Source organism: Oncorhynchus mykiss, chromosome 1 (genome assembly GCF_057628025.1).
Source record: "Oncorhynchus mykiss isolate SJ-2025 chromosome 1, ASM5762802v1, whole genome shotgun sequence".
Taxonomy (NCBI): Eukaryota; Metazoa; Chordata; class Actinopteri; order Salmoniformes; family Salmonidae; genus Oncorhynchus; species Oncorhynchus mykiss.
Window position 1 is genome coordinate 23978103 of NC_143022.1, and position 15331 is coordinate 23993433.

Consider the following 15331-nt stretch of genomic DNA (forward strand, 5'->3'; position numbering starts at 1 on the left):
CCAGGCGCGACACAAAACTCAGAAATAAATATATAATTCATGCCTTACCTTTGAAGAGCTTCTTCTGATGGCACTCCAATATGTCCCATAAACATCACAAATGGTCCTTTTGTTCGATTAATTCCGTTGTTACATATCCAAAATGCCCATTTATTTGGCGCTTTTGATCCAGAAAAACACCGGTTCCAACTGGCGCAACATGACTACAAAATATCATACCTGTAATCTTTGTCCAAACATTTCAAACAACTTTCATAATACAACTTTAGGGATTTTTTTACGTAAATAATCGATGCAAATTTAAGACGGGATAAACTGCGTTCAATACCGGAGGAAAACAAAGTGGAGCGTGCTTTTCAGGTCACTTGCCTCTATCAAACAGTACACTTCACTCGATCCTCATTCTGGACAGCCCTACTTCTTCATTGCACAAAGGTGTGTGTGTGTGTGTGTGTGTGTGTGTGTGTGTGTGTATCCTGTGTTGTTTTCTCTCCTTCTCCCCTCACAGGTGAAAATCATCACTCCCCAATCAGTCACCAATCCAATCATCAATCAGAAGACACACCTCCTCCTGTTTCCTACCCAATCACAGTTCTTTTCCCTTGGTTTAAAAACCCCATCAGTTGTTTGCTCTAGAGCTCAATCTCTCTGTAAATGCCATGTCTGTAGGTCTCTGTGTTTCACTCTCTCTTTGTGTTTGAGCACCTCCTTAGCACTTTCATCACCTGTGAGTATTGTTTTGGTTATGGTGTTTGTTTGTTGCTGGTGGGAAAAGGGGAAACCAAGACAAGTTGCCCATGGGCATACACTACCCGTAGGTAGACTTTGTTAAATACACTAGTTAGAACTGGGCGGACCACCCACTGTATTTTTGGTTAGTTAGCTGTTGTTAAAGTAGGCTAGTCTAGCTTAGGGGTGTTTTTGAATACTTATTGTTTCTTTCCTTGGGTCCAGCTCAGCCCCTTTTCCTGCTCCCCCCATTACCGTTTGTTTTCAAATAAACCTTGAGTTTGACGGTAGATTTTCAGTTGTCAGTTGGTTATTTCGTTCACACTTTTACTTTGTCACTGTTATAATTTGCATGAGTTATGTTACGAGTCTCATTACCATCCCGCCCTAGACTGTCGGGCCAAAAGGGATTCGTAACAAAGACCCATTTGTGACCAAGCTTTAACTTCCTGACTGATGTCTTGAGATGTTGCTTCAATATATCCACATAATTTTACTGCCTCATGATGCCATCTATTTTGTGAAGTGCACCAGTCCCTCCTGCAGCAAAGCACCCCCAAAACATGATGCTGCCACCCCCGAGCTTCACGGTTGGAATGGTTTTCTTCAGCTTGCACGCCTCCCCCATTTTCCTCCAAACATAACGATGGCCATTATTGCCAAACAGTTCTATTTTTCTTTCATCAGACCAGAGGACATTTCTCCAAAAAGTACAATCTTTGTCCCCATGTGCAGTTGCAAACCGTAGTCTTTTTTTTTATGGCAGTTTTGGAGCAGTGGCTTCTTCCTTGCTGAGCGGCCTTTCAGGTATGTCGATATAGGACTCGTTTTACTGTGGATATAGATACTTTTGTACCTGTTGCCTCCAGCATCTTCTGCCTCCAGTTTCCTCCAGGTATTTTGCTGTTCTAGGATTGATTTGCACTTTTCGCACCAAAGTACGTTATTCTCTAGGAGTCAGAATGTGTCTCCTTCCTGAGCGGTAATGACGGCTGCATGGTCCCATGGCGTTTATACTTGCGTACTATTGTTTGTACAGATGAATGTGGAATCTTCAGGCATTTGGAAATTGCTCCCAAGGATGAACCAGACTTATGGAGGTCTACAATTTTTTTTCTGAGGTCTTGGCTGATTTCTTTTGATTTTCCCATGATGTCAAGCAAAGAGGCAAAGGTAGGCCTTGAAAGGTGTCACACCCTGACCATAGTTTGCTTTGTATGTTTCTATGTTTTATTTGGTCAGGGTGTGATCTGAGTGGGCATTCTATGTTACATGTCTAGTTTGTCTATTTCTATGTTTGGCCTGATATGGTTCTCAATCAGAGGCAGGTGTTAGTCATTGTCTCTGATTGGGAACCATATTTAGGTAGCCTGTTTGGTGTTGGGTTTTGTGGGTGATTGTTCCTGTCTCTGTGTTTGCACCAGATAGGGTTGTATTGGTTTTTGCACAGTTCTTGTTTGTTCATGTGTAGTTGCTTTATTAAAGTACCATGAATAGAAACCACGCTGCGTTTTGGTCCGCCTCTCCTTCACCTCAAGAAAACCGTTAGAATCACCCACCACAACAGGACCAAGCGGCGTGGTAACAGGCAGCGGCAGCAGGAGCAGCGCGAGGAGTACTGGACATGGGAGGATGAGTTGGATGATAAAGGACCCTGGGCACAGCCTGGAGAATATCGCCGCCCCAAAGAGCTGGCGGCGAAGGAGGAGAGGCGCTGGTATGAGGAGGCAGCACTGCGGCGTGGATGGAAGCCCGAGAGTCAGCCCCAAAGATTTCTTGGGGGGGGCACACAGGAAGTGTGGTGAAGCCAGGTAGGAGACCTGCGCCAACTTCCTGTGCTTACCGGGGGGCTGGAAAGACCGGGCAGGCACCGTGTTATGCTGTGAAGCGCACGGTGCAGTACATTCCAGCTCCGCGTATCGGCCGGGCTAGAGTGGGCATCGAGCCAAGTGCCATGAAGCCGGCTCTACGCATCTGGTCTCCAATGCGTCTCCTTGGGCCGGCTTACATGGCACCAGCCTTGCGCATGGTGTCCCCGGTTCGCCTGCATAGCCCAGTGCGGGCTATTCCACATCGCCGCACTGGCAGGGCGACCGGGAACATGCAACCAGGTAAGGTTGGGCAGGCTCGGTGCTCAAGCGCTCCAGTGCGCCTGCACAGTCCGGTCTATCCGGTACCACCTCCACGCACCAGCCCTCCAGTGGCAGCCCCCTGCACCAGGCTGTCTCTCCGTCTCACCCCTACAGCTGCTCCCGCCTGTCCGGCGCCGCCGGAGTCTCCGGCCTGTCCGGCGCCAGAGCCCCTCAGCCCAGAGGCGCCAGAGCCCCTCAGCCCAGAGGCGCCAGAGCCCCTCAGCCCAGAGGCGCCAGAGCCCCTCAGCCCAGAGGCGCCAGAGCCCCTCAGCCCAGAGGCGCCAGAGCCCCTCAGCCCAGAGGCGCCAGAGCCCCTCAGCCCAGAGGCGCCAGAGCCCCTCTGTCCCGAGCTGCCGCCCCTCAGTCCAGTAGGGTCGCCGTGGTTAGGAGGCCACGGAAGCGGACAAGGTGGTGGACTAAGACTATGGTGAAGTGGGGGCCACGTCCAGCACCAGAGCCGCCACCGTGGACAGATGCCCACCCAGACCCTCCCCAATAGGTTCAGGTTTTGCGGCCGGAGTCCGCACCTTGGGGGGGGGGGGGTACTGTCACACCCTGACCATAGTTTGCTTTGTATGTTTCTATGTTTTGATTGGTCAGGGTGTGATCTGAGTGGGCATTCTACGTTACATGTCTAGTTTGTCTATTTCTATGTTTGGCCTGATATGGTTCTCAATCAGAGGCAGGTGTTAGTCATTGTCTCTGATTGGGAACCATATTTACGTAGCCTGTTTGGTGTTGGGTTTGTGGGTGATTGTTCCTGTCTTTGTGTTTGCACCAGATAGGTCTGTTTTGGTTTTTCCACATTTCTTGTTTTGTTTGTTCATGTGTAGTTGCTTTATTAAAGTACCATGAATAGAAACCACGCTGCATTTTGGTCTGCCTCTCCTTCACCTCAAGAAAACCGTTACAAAAGGTACAGGTACATCTCCAATTGACTCAAATCATGTCTATTAGCCTATCAAAAGCTTCTAAAGCCATGAGATAATTTTCTGGAATTTTCCAAGCTGTTTAAATGCACAGTCAACATAGGGTATGTAAACTTCTGACCCACTGGAATTGTAATACAGTGAATTATAAGTGAAATCTGTCTGTAAACAATTGTTGGAAAAATGACTTGTGTCATGCACAAAGTAGATGTCCAAGCCAACTTGCCAAAACTATAGTTTGTTTAACAAGAAATTTGTGTTTTAATTACTCCAACGTAAGTATATGTAAACTTCCGACTTCAACTGTATCATGCTATACCAAAATAAACAAAAGTTCAAATGCCTAGACCATTGAGTGCTTTTGCCCAAGAAGGAACAGGTTGGCGTGACATCTCCGCTGCGCTCTACCAGCACCATTGACACACACTAAAGCAATGCTGTTGAAAACCAAGGCTGTCTAATGAAATCCTTTTACCATTCTATACCCTATGTTTTTGCTGAAAACACCAAGATTTTGATTTAAACAACCAGCTAGAGTGTTATCTTTACAGAAGAGTTGCAGCCTCCTTGAAGCTCTGTAGAACTTCCCGAGTAATCGATCATTCCATTGTTCTTTTTAAGATCCCCCTCAAATGCCAATTGTATTAGTTGAGCTTTCCTCAGGTGTAGCATACTCCTTCTGTGCTGACTGAATACGTTTGTCAAAGTGAAAAACGAGTTATTGGCTGTAGCTGTGGACGCACCAAAAGTCAATACATGTTTCAGTGCGGTAAACAGTCAGCATAGCAGAGAAAAGCCCAGAGAATAGTTGCAGGATATCAAGTGGGGTCCATTTGTCCTCATTGGAGCCAGAGCCGGAAATTTCAAACTGCAAAAACTAGTGGGCAACACTAAACTCAGCTTCCACCAAATTTGATTTGCGTAGCAGTGGTTTGTTTTCACATCTAGAAAGGTATGGCTCTCTCGGTCAAGGGTACACAGGCCCTCCACCAGTTGGCTTTTATGTTAGCAGAATATTTCACACTTCACCAATGACAGCATCCAACGGGCTGAAGAACAGTCTTTTACAGTCTCTTGTCCTCTGTCCTGGTGGCCTACGGTACTGTCCACCACGTATTGCTGGTTATTTGTACTCAGCCTACATAAGGTAGTCATTTGCTTGGAGCTGGTGGTGCATCAGTGCCACTGGCACTGCACTGTGCCCAAATGACTTCAAACTCACTGTCACACCTCAGCTTCTCTTGCACTCCAAAGTACTGCAGACCACTTTGACTCCAGTGTAAAGATCTGTATTGAGATGACTGAGGATTCTGTGCACCATGGTGGCTGTAAACTTAAAGCCGGGTCCATCACTGCCTTCAGCAGCCCTGTACCTTCGAGTCTGACTTTGATGTCAGAGTGGAACTTTTAACAACCACTGACACAGTAGCCAGGTTTCCCCTTCTCCTTTCGCTTTGTTTGGATACTTTGGTGAAACCAATTTCTGATATCCATCATGCGGCTGTTGCAGAATAGCTGGTTTTACAGCTAGCTAAGAAGCTAACTTAACTCTGAAATTATGGTGGGGCGCGAGGCAAAGTTGAGTGAAGCAGCTTCAATGGTAAACTTAACCCTTATAAATCAAAATAAAATATTACATGTGGAGGCACATCACCTTTATTTGCTTAGCCTACAACAGAAGAGAAGCGTGTTCTCTCACTTTTTATGGAAACCCAAAGGATTCATACCTAATTGTCCCAGTGGCTTTCCAGAGCCCCCCTACACACATGGCGCGCTCTGTCCATTGCTTACAATGTGCAGCGGAGATACAGATTTTGCTCCAACCTGTCACTCAATAATTTGAACTTTTTTGCTATTTTTATATAGGGACCTAAAACTGAGGGGGCACAAGTTTCAACTGAGGGGGCTAAGTCCCCTTTTTCCCCCTCATGGAGTCGGGCCCAAGTAAATGTCTCCCATTGAAACAAACAAACATCCATTGTGTTTTAATTAAAATGACTACAGTGCCCTCTACTTGACAAATGATGTAATATTTTTTTACTGATAATGGTCCCACCTCCTGTATAAACAAACTTTATTTTATTCAATTTACATAAATTGCTTTTACATTGTCCAAAACTGGACACACTTCATTGCTTAGAAATGTCTCATGAATTACCTTGAATGGAATACCACTTCCAGATCAAGCAAAGGAAACATAATGCTTTGGGGTGGCAGGTAGCCTAGTGGGGTGGCAGGTAGCCTAGTGGGGCGGCAGGTAGCCTAGTGGGGCGGCAGGTAGCCTAGTGGGGCGGCAGGTAGCCTAGTGGTTAGAGCATTGGGCCAATGATTGAAAGGTTGCTAGATTGAATCCCTGAGCTGACAAGGTGAAAATCTGTTGTTCTGCCCCTGAACAAGGCAGCTACCCCACTGGCTGTCATCATAAATAAGAATTTGTTCTTAACTGTCTTGCCTAGTGAAATAAAATGCGGAAGCTAAAGAATTACAGGGGGATGAATCTCATTATTGTTAAGCACATTAGAGCTCCTGCAGGATTAGAGAAACTAAATTTAGACTCTATATTACCTCTGTCTGTCAGCCTCAGACATTACTGCCTATTGCTCTTGGCAGGAATCTCTGTAACATATCACTTGTGTTCCTTCCCTGCCTGTAGGTCTCCTGCCTGGTGGGTATTTAAATGTTATATGCAGTGGATAAAGATATTTTTCTTGATTATCTGGTGAAAAGATATTATTGCCTTTGTATAAGTACCATACTATATAACGGATGACTGAAAACTACAATGCAATTGTATGCACATATCAAGATGTCCTCTAACCCACAATCACTGATGCTGTAACACAGAATCTACTTTGTGCTTATTTGTGTCCTAATGGTCATTGGTTAGTGATCCCCTGTGTATTTTTCTCCATCCATTCATCCTCCCAGGCAGCCCACAGTAGCAGTGTCCCACAGCACCGCCGTTGAGAGTACCCCTACGCTCCTCCACCCTCAGAATCAGGCCTGATGCTGCCCTGGACAAATGCGTTTCAAAGCAGCCCAGCATGATAGAAAACCTGAGCTGCATCTCCTCGCGCCCAGTGTCCTATTTATCTAACCTTTGGGCTGCTTACTGAAGAACCAAGAGAGAGAGAAAAAGAGAGAGCGACGCATTCTCAGCCTAAAAAAACATGACAGTTCTTCAAAGCCCACTAACACGTGGTAGTCATGGAACCAGTGTGTAGTCCAGGGGCCCCGTTCTCGGAAGGGGCGAGGAAAGGAGGGTGGAGAAGCAGGAAAAGGGAGAGGGAAGACGGGGAAAAGACAGGAATGAGAAAGGGTTGAATAGGAAAAGAGCAAGAGGCAGACTCACTTGATTAAAAAAATAAATACATTGCACCCGTTTGAAAGATTCACACTAACCTGAGTCTCTAGACTTTAATGAATGACCTTCAAACAGTTTGCTATAAAACATCAGCACCTTTAGTTGGTTTATAACCGCAGCACCTTTAAACAGTATGATACAACAGCAGCACCTTTAAACAGTATGATATAACATTAACACCTTTAAACTGTATGATACAACAGCAGCACCTTTAAACAGTATGATATAACATTAACACCTTTAAACTGTATGATACAACAGCAGCACCTTTAAACAGTATGATATAACATTAACACCTTTAAACTGTATGATATAACATTAACACCTTTAAACCGTTTGATATAACAGCAGCACCTTTAAACCGTTTGATATAACATTAACACCTCTAAATTGTATGATATAACATTAACACCTTTAAACTGTTTGATATAACAGCAGCACCTTTAAACCGTTTGATATAACAGCAGTACCTTTAAACAGTATGATATAACAGCAGCACCTCAACTGTATGATATAACATTAACACCTTTAAACCGTTTGATATAACAGCAGCACCTTTAAACCATTTGATATAACATTAACACCTCTAAATTGTATGATATAACATTAACACCTTTAAACTGTTTGATATAACAGCAGCACCTTTAAACCGTTTGATATAACAGCAGTACCTTTAAACAGTATGATATAACAGCAGCACCTCTAAACTGTATGATATAACATTAACACCTTTAAACCGTTCGATATAACAGCAGCACCTCTAAACTGTATGATATAACATTAACACCTTTAAACAGTTTGATATAACAGCAGCACCTTTAAACTGTTTGATATAACAGCAGTACCTTTAAACCGTTTGATATAACAGCAGCACCTCTAAACTGTATGATATAACAGCAGCACCTCTAAACTGTATGATATAACATTAACACCTTTAAACAGTTTGATATAACAGCAGCACCTTTAAACTGTTTGATATAACATTAACACCTTTAAACAGTTTGATATAACAGCAGCACCTCTAAACTGTATGATATAACATTAACACCTTTAAACAGTTTGATATAACAGCAGCACCTTTAAACCGTTTGATATAACAGCAGTACCCAAGATAATGCCACAGTCTTCAGAAGACAGACCGGCTTTCAAGCGGACTCCCTCCCTGGATGAATAGAGAATGGCGAGCTAGACTGTACACTGGTGTTAGTGTGGTGCACTTTATTTGAACCCAGAGGCCCCAAGTTTTATTAATCTAGCCCCACTCCGACTCTCACACTCTCTTCTTCATCCCTAGTATGCAATGTCCATTGCTCCCTATAAAACCTAACACTGTCTCGACCATACTGATGCCCCAAATACGTGCAAGGAGCTGTACCCTACCCACACTGGGTGCCTCACTCACACATGCATGCACTGACTACACAGCACAGGCCCACACAGGTTTCCAGTTGTAATATTTATTATCTGCTAAAGCATTGAGGATGCATGATCCACTTCCAGCCAGGTGGTCCTGGGTGGTGATATAAACAGATCTTAGCTGAACTAAATTATTCTAACTCACAAAACCCATCTACTAATGGTTATAATATGTTTATTATGGCTATGTCTTGTGGCACCCTGGCTGTGCTTGAAATGACTATACGGTCGGCTGGGGCCGAGGACAGTTCACGTGAACAGTTATCTCTCAGAGGTGACCAAATAGAGGGGGCCAGTGTTCCTGGAGAGCGGGCCTCAATCACCTGTTTTCTGACAGACTGCCACACTTCATGAGGACATAAAACTGTGGCGTATTCTCAGCATGACCACAAAGCACTCACACTGTCTCTCCTCTGTGTGTGTGTGTGTGTGTGTGTGTGTGTGTGTGCGCGTGTGTGTGCGTATACATACACGTACACAATGTTTTTTCAGCTTGGGAGCATCTAACCCTCTGTTTACCCCCTCTCCCGTTCCAGGAATAAGGACCAAGGACTAAGGACTAAGGACTAGATCTATTGTGCATTAAATAGAATTTATGACAAACAGTAAAACCATTAAAGTTGGAGTTAATGGGTTTCTCATCTATGTTTTTTCTTTACCAATAACCACCCTTAATGACATTTTCTACAGTAGCTGAGGCAAAATAAACTACATTAACAGGTACATTAATGATGGCATTACATGCTATTGGTCATGCAGAGCAATGCATGATTGCCATGTCAATCACAGTGCAGTCTAAGCGTATGCATTTATAAGTTAGAGACATTAATAAACCATGTCCCTTCACATAGCCACTAGAAGTCCACCTTACTTACATGAAGTACATTCATGATTGCCTAATAAATGTACTGTGTTTACCCTTCACACATAATACTCCATGGTTTCAAAGCATACTGTACAGTCTTATGCAATGATGTGAAAATGACAAGTTGTCAACTTTATATGCAGTTGTTTCATCACCTATAATTGATGCATTTTAAAAACGTGAATTGCATAGAAAGAAACCCGACACAATGCCAAAACCCACCCTATTTTATAACTCTGACATCACCCTACTGAAGTTTACATTTAAAATAGTTAAGGTTAGCGTTAGGATGTTGGGTAGGGATGTCCCAAGGATCTCTGGTAGCACTAACCTATATTTTATAAGGATGACTGAGTGACAGCTCGTTGGACCGGTGAGAGAAGACAATGGAACATAGTTCCAACTAAACATCGTCTCCCTAGAGATGGTATAACCGCCCTCTGATGCATGCGTCTTGTGATTACCGTTCTCCTAGCAGCAGGATATATTATACTGAAATAGTTAGCAGGACCGGAGATACACATTTTTCAAAATAAAGTCCCCAGGGAAAGACATGCTAAACTTTGAGATTATTGATTTGTTTAGCCATCTAGTGCAGTACAACTGTTTATCACAGCATTGCAACCGCCTTTTAAGCAATACATGGATAATTTTATGTATTTTATTTTTCACATTGTATTATTTAAACCAGCATTTCTTTTGAAAGTTTACACAAATACTGGTATTTTGAAAGCTATTGTGTAAACTATATTTAAAGAAATACATTTGTAATAAAGTACAAATATATGTTTTTGGAATTACTCAATAGTATCTGCAAAACATTGCTGGGCAATGGGTTTAATACAGAGTGCTGGTGCTCCTTACTCCATCCACTCCATTCACTGCAATGCAATGCATTGTATCTGGGACACTTATTGGGTTGTAGATTTTATTTTAAATTACTACCTGTCTTATATAAACAGGGGTAGGAAATACTCATTTGAGTCTTCACTAACCAAACATGGTTCGTTTTTTTAGGGGGACTGTGTCGCATGGCCTGCTGCTGGCTTTTTGCTCCGCCCCCTCCATAGCCCACAATGCAATCTGCTGTAACAAACTGTACATATTGGCTTCTAGAGAAAACTTTTCGACCTGTCTCAGCTAATGTGGGGTTGAAAATACCCAGTAGGGTCGATACTAACCAAATATGGATAGTTTTGGAGGAGGACCATGCCATGCATATTCAGCTTTAAATAACCATGTCGTACAAATAACCTGGTACTATCCATGGTCCTGAAATCAATACACACTCAACAAAAATCTAATTAATTTACATTTTACATTTACAAATGACATGTAATGACTATTACCAGGCATTTTCTGTAGATTAAAAAAATGTATTACAAAGTAATTATCTCTCTAATAACTCATATAAAAATGTTATTGTGTCAAAGTAAGACTGCTAATAAGACTGCTTTAGAGAGTAAGTAAGTAAGAAGGGACATGTAAGACAAAGTCCAAGAGGCAAACCTTTTGGATTAATTGCGACCAAGCTGGGTTTTATGAAAGTGTTAGAAGGCTATGCATTATTGGGGTGATATAAGCCTAAACAAATATTTTATTTGCCAGGCCAAGAGATTGACCTGACGCATTTTTGTCAAGGCTGGCCTTGGGCTGATTTAAATGTGTGAAGGTGCAGCCATTACTATCACCATGAAGTTAATCTAGGTCAGTAACAGGCCTGCCAGTCCATCATTGTTACATTGTGTCTTTTGTCTTGTAGACTAATCAACTGCTAATAATCAATATTTGGCACCTCCATTAGGGCAAGGCAATGCATGAAAGTTTAGGATGGAATGGAATTTTATTTCACACTGGGAGCAAACAGAGTAAGCAACAAAAAAATAAGTGTTAAGGGGTTTTGTCTTTCCAACTGATATTCAACACAACAACAGTATATTAATGTGTTGTTTGACATTAATATAACACGCAGGACTAAATGCATATATCTATTAAACAGTCCACCTCCAAAACTTAGTGGAGACCCGACTGATTATTTTCCACCCCACTACAGCTGAGACAGGTAGAAAAGGTGGTCAGGGTGTGACTAGGGGGTATTGTAGTTTATCATTTCTATGTTGTGTTCTAGTTCATATTGTCTATGTTGGTGTTTGTATGATTCCCAATTAGAGGCAACTGGTAATCATTGTCTCTAATTGGGGATCATATTTAAGTAGCAATTTTTTTATTCTATTTTTATTTTACATATTTGTTTTCATAAATTACATTGCATTTTCTTGTTGGAATAATAAAAAGGGGCCATTGATTAAAATGCAATATACACTGAACAAAAATATAAATTAAACATTCAACAATTTAAAAGATTTTACTAAGTTACAGTTAATGTAAGGAAATCAGTCAATTTAAATAAACATATTAGGCCTTAATCTATGGATTTCACCTGACTGCAGATATGCATCTGTTGGTCACAGATACCATTTTTTAAGGTAAGGGCCTGGATCAGAAAACCAGTCAGTATCTGGTGTGATCACAATTTGCCTCACGCAGCACGACACATCTCCTTCGCATAGAGTTGATCAAGCTGTTGATTGTGGCCCGTGGAATGTTGTCCCTCACCTTTTCAATAGCTGTGCGAAGTTATTGGATATTGGCGGGAACTGGAACACGTTATCGTACACATCGATCCAGAGCATCCTAAACATGCTCAATGGGTGACATGTCTGGTGAGCATGCAGGCCATAGAAGAACAGGGACATATTCAACTTCCAGATCCTAGCAACATGGGGCAATGCATTATCATGCTGAAACATGAGGTGATGGTGGCAGATGAATGGCACAACAATGGGCCTCAGGATCTTGTCATGGTATCTCTGTACATTCAAATTGCCATTGATGCAATTGTGTTTGTTGTCCGTTGCTTATGCCTGTCCATACCATAACCCCACCCTGACCATTGGGCACTCTGTTCACAATGTTGATATCAGCAAACCGCTCACCCACCATAAATTCTGTCTGTCATCCGCCCGGTATAGTTGAAACCGGGATTCATCCGTGAAGAGCACACTTCTCCAGCGTGCCAGTGGCCATCGAAGATATGCAGTTGCCCACTGAAGTCGATTACAATGCCAAACTGCAGTCAGGTCAAGACCCTGATGAGGACATCGAGCACGCAGATTAACTTCTCTGAGATGGTTTCTGACAGTTTGTGCAGAAATTCTTTGGTTGTGCAAACCCACAGTTTCATCAGCTGTCTGGGTGGCTCATCTCAGACCATCCAGCAGGTGAAGAAGCCGGGTGTACAGGTTCTGGGCTGGCGTGGTCTGCGGTTGTGAGGCCGGTTGGACGTACTGCCAAATTCTCTAAAACGACATTGCTGATGGTAGAGAAAATAACATTTAATTGTAAGGCAACAACTCTGGTGGACATTCCAGCAGTCAGCATGCCAACTGAATACTCTCTCAAAACATTAGGCATCTGTGGCATTGTGTTGTGTAACAAAACTGCACATGTTAGAGTGGCCTTTTATTTTCCAGAGGCACGAGCTGCACCTGCTTAATGATGATGCTGTTAAATCAATTTATTCATATGCCACACCTGTCAAGTGAATGGATTATCTTGGCTAAGGAGAAATGCTCACTAACAGGGATGTAAACAGATTTCTGAGAAATATGTTTTTTGTGTGTATGAAACATTTCTGGGATCTTTTATTTCAGCTCATGAAACATGGGACCAACGTTTGTATTTTTGTTCAGGTTATTATGAATGCACTATCCACATTGCAGTGTTTTGAAATGCGGGCTTTTATTTTGAAGGTTTCAAAATTACCATATGATAGTCACGTCATTGTTTGTGATGCTGGCAGAATACTGGTCTTCTGGTGAACTGAGAATAGAGTTTTAAGCGAGATCAACAAGTGGGCGCTCTGGGAGCTATCTAGTAGCCCTACTGCATTTAGAAGTAGCGGCCATTCAATATGCTGAGAAGAAGAGGGACTTTATATGAAAATTAGATGCCCAAGGGATCTGGACTTCTCTCTGCAGATCAATGAGTATAGATGGCACGAAAAGGTTGTGGTTTGTGTTCTGATAACTTGTGAATGGAGAGGGGAATGCTTCGGAAAGAGGAACGCACGCTTTAAACACCCGCTAAATTCGAGGTAAGAAACATTTTAGGCTGTAGCACGAGTTGAGTAAAAGGACAGTAGCATTTGGGAAATGTGAATAAACTGTTTTCTGGAAACTATTTTGAAACAATTATTTCGGTCTCTTTTGCACGAGATACAATGTTTTTTCCCCCATATTAGAAATGGCAGATTGTAGCCGGTTAATTGCGTCTAGCCTCATGATTGCACCAATGTAAAAGTGTTAAGAACGTTGTCGTAGTGACCCTGAGGTGGCCTTGCTGCTTAGAATCCAAATAATCGAAGCTATGTCGGTGGTAAATAATTGTGGCACACACCGGTACAACCCCGTCCCATGCATCACCTCCTAAATTCGGATCAGATATAAATGCTAAATGAGTGTCCACCAAAAAGACGTGGGGGGTTGCACTCCACTATTGTGCCAGTAAAACGGACACATTTATTACCAGACTGAATAGAATGACCTCCTAAAAATGATCCCCTGCAATATTAATACAATGCATGGTTTCCATGACGTAATTAGCCTACATGTAATTCTGATGTAATTTCATGTAGTTTTTTATAGAACTCGTGCAATACAAAATCCGGCCTGTTACCTTTTCACTATACAGGTGTCTCACCTTTTAAGATTATATTACTTTTGTAAAAATGCAGATAGCTGTATGTTGTTAGGGGACTATTTCTTCTGTAAGGTCAGGGGCTCGGGAATGTGGTCTGAAACACACAGCCACATTGAATCAGATGTGATGTTAATGTAACATTTATTACTAGACTACAACATTAGCATTGTGATAAACATAATACATGTTTTTTTTATTTTAAACAATCTATTTGTTTAGATAAGATGTTTATACCAATTGGCTACAGGAGACAGACTTCGGTGTGACTTCTCCAAGAGAGTTTGTGATTGGTAAAACATGCCAAGGCCTGGGAGCTAGCCTGCAGTACATGCTACATGTTATTGTTTTGGATGTTTTATTGCTTTTAACTCAGAATGTCTGATTACATTCTGTAGCTTTGAGTTTGTTGTCAAGAATTGGAGTAGTGGAATTCCCAACATATGTTGGGTCTCTGTTTCCCACAGCATGCATTACAGATCACACACACACACACACACACACACACACACACACACACAGTTGGACTCGCAGTCTGTCTGGCATACATGCATGTTTCATGTTCCCCCTCTTAGCTCTGTATGTGGCTCATCTGTATGCGGTAGGGTAGCCTAGTGGTTAGAGCATTGGACTAGTAACCGAAAAGTTGCAAGCTCAAATCCCCGAGCTAACAAGGTACAAATCTGTCGTTCTGCCCCTGAACAGGCAGTTAACCCACTGTTCCTAGGCTGTCATTGAAAATAAGAATTTGTTCTTAACTGACAATAAAGGTTAAAAAAATATATATATATATATATATATATATATATATCTGCACTTGGGTCTTGTCCAAAGGCTAGGCCTTAATGTCTGTAAGAAATCAGGATTGCAGTGCAAATCATCACTTTTAGCCTAGATATAGTGCCTACAGAAAGTATTCACACCCCTTGACTTTTCCCACATTTATTTGTGTTACAGCCTGAATTTAAAATGGATTATATTGCTGTGTCACTGCCCTACACACAATACTCCATAATGTCAAATTATTTATTTATTAAAAAGGAAAAGCTGAGTCAATAAGTACAGAGCAGTTTAGAGGTCGACCGATTAATCGGCATGGCCGATTAATTAGGGCCGATTTCAAGTTTTCATAACGATC

The 15331-nt window shown here is 42.4% G+C and overlaps 1 protein-coding gene across 9 annotated transcripts in view; it reads left to right on the forward strand.

Moving 5' to 3' along the window:
- The first annotated feature begins 13263 nt into the window (after nucleotides 1-13263).
- The window catches only part of LOC110510174 (A-kinase anchor protein 13), a 156920-nt gene continuing 154852 nt past the window's right edge, over nucleotides 13264-15331 (forward strand). For 5 of the 9 annotated variants that reach the window (XM_090211227.1, XM_090211311.1, XM_090211270.1 and 2 more), the window contains exon 1: nucleotides 13269-13591. The gene's annotated coding sequence lies outside the window, so the exon portion shown is untranslated. Of the gene's footprint in view, nucleotides 13592-15331 lie in introns of all 9 variants that reach the window. The other 4 variants (XM_036971865.2, XM_090211133.1, XM_090211103.1 and 1 more) reach the window with 1 other exon arrangement.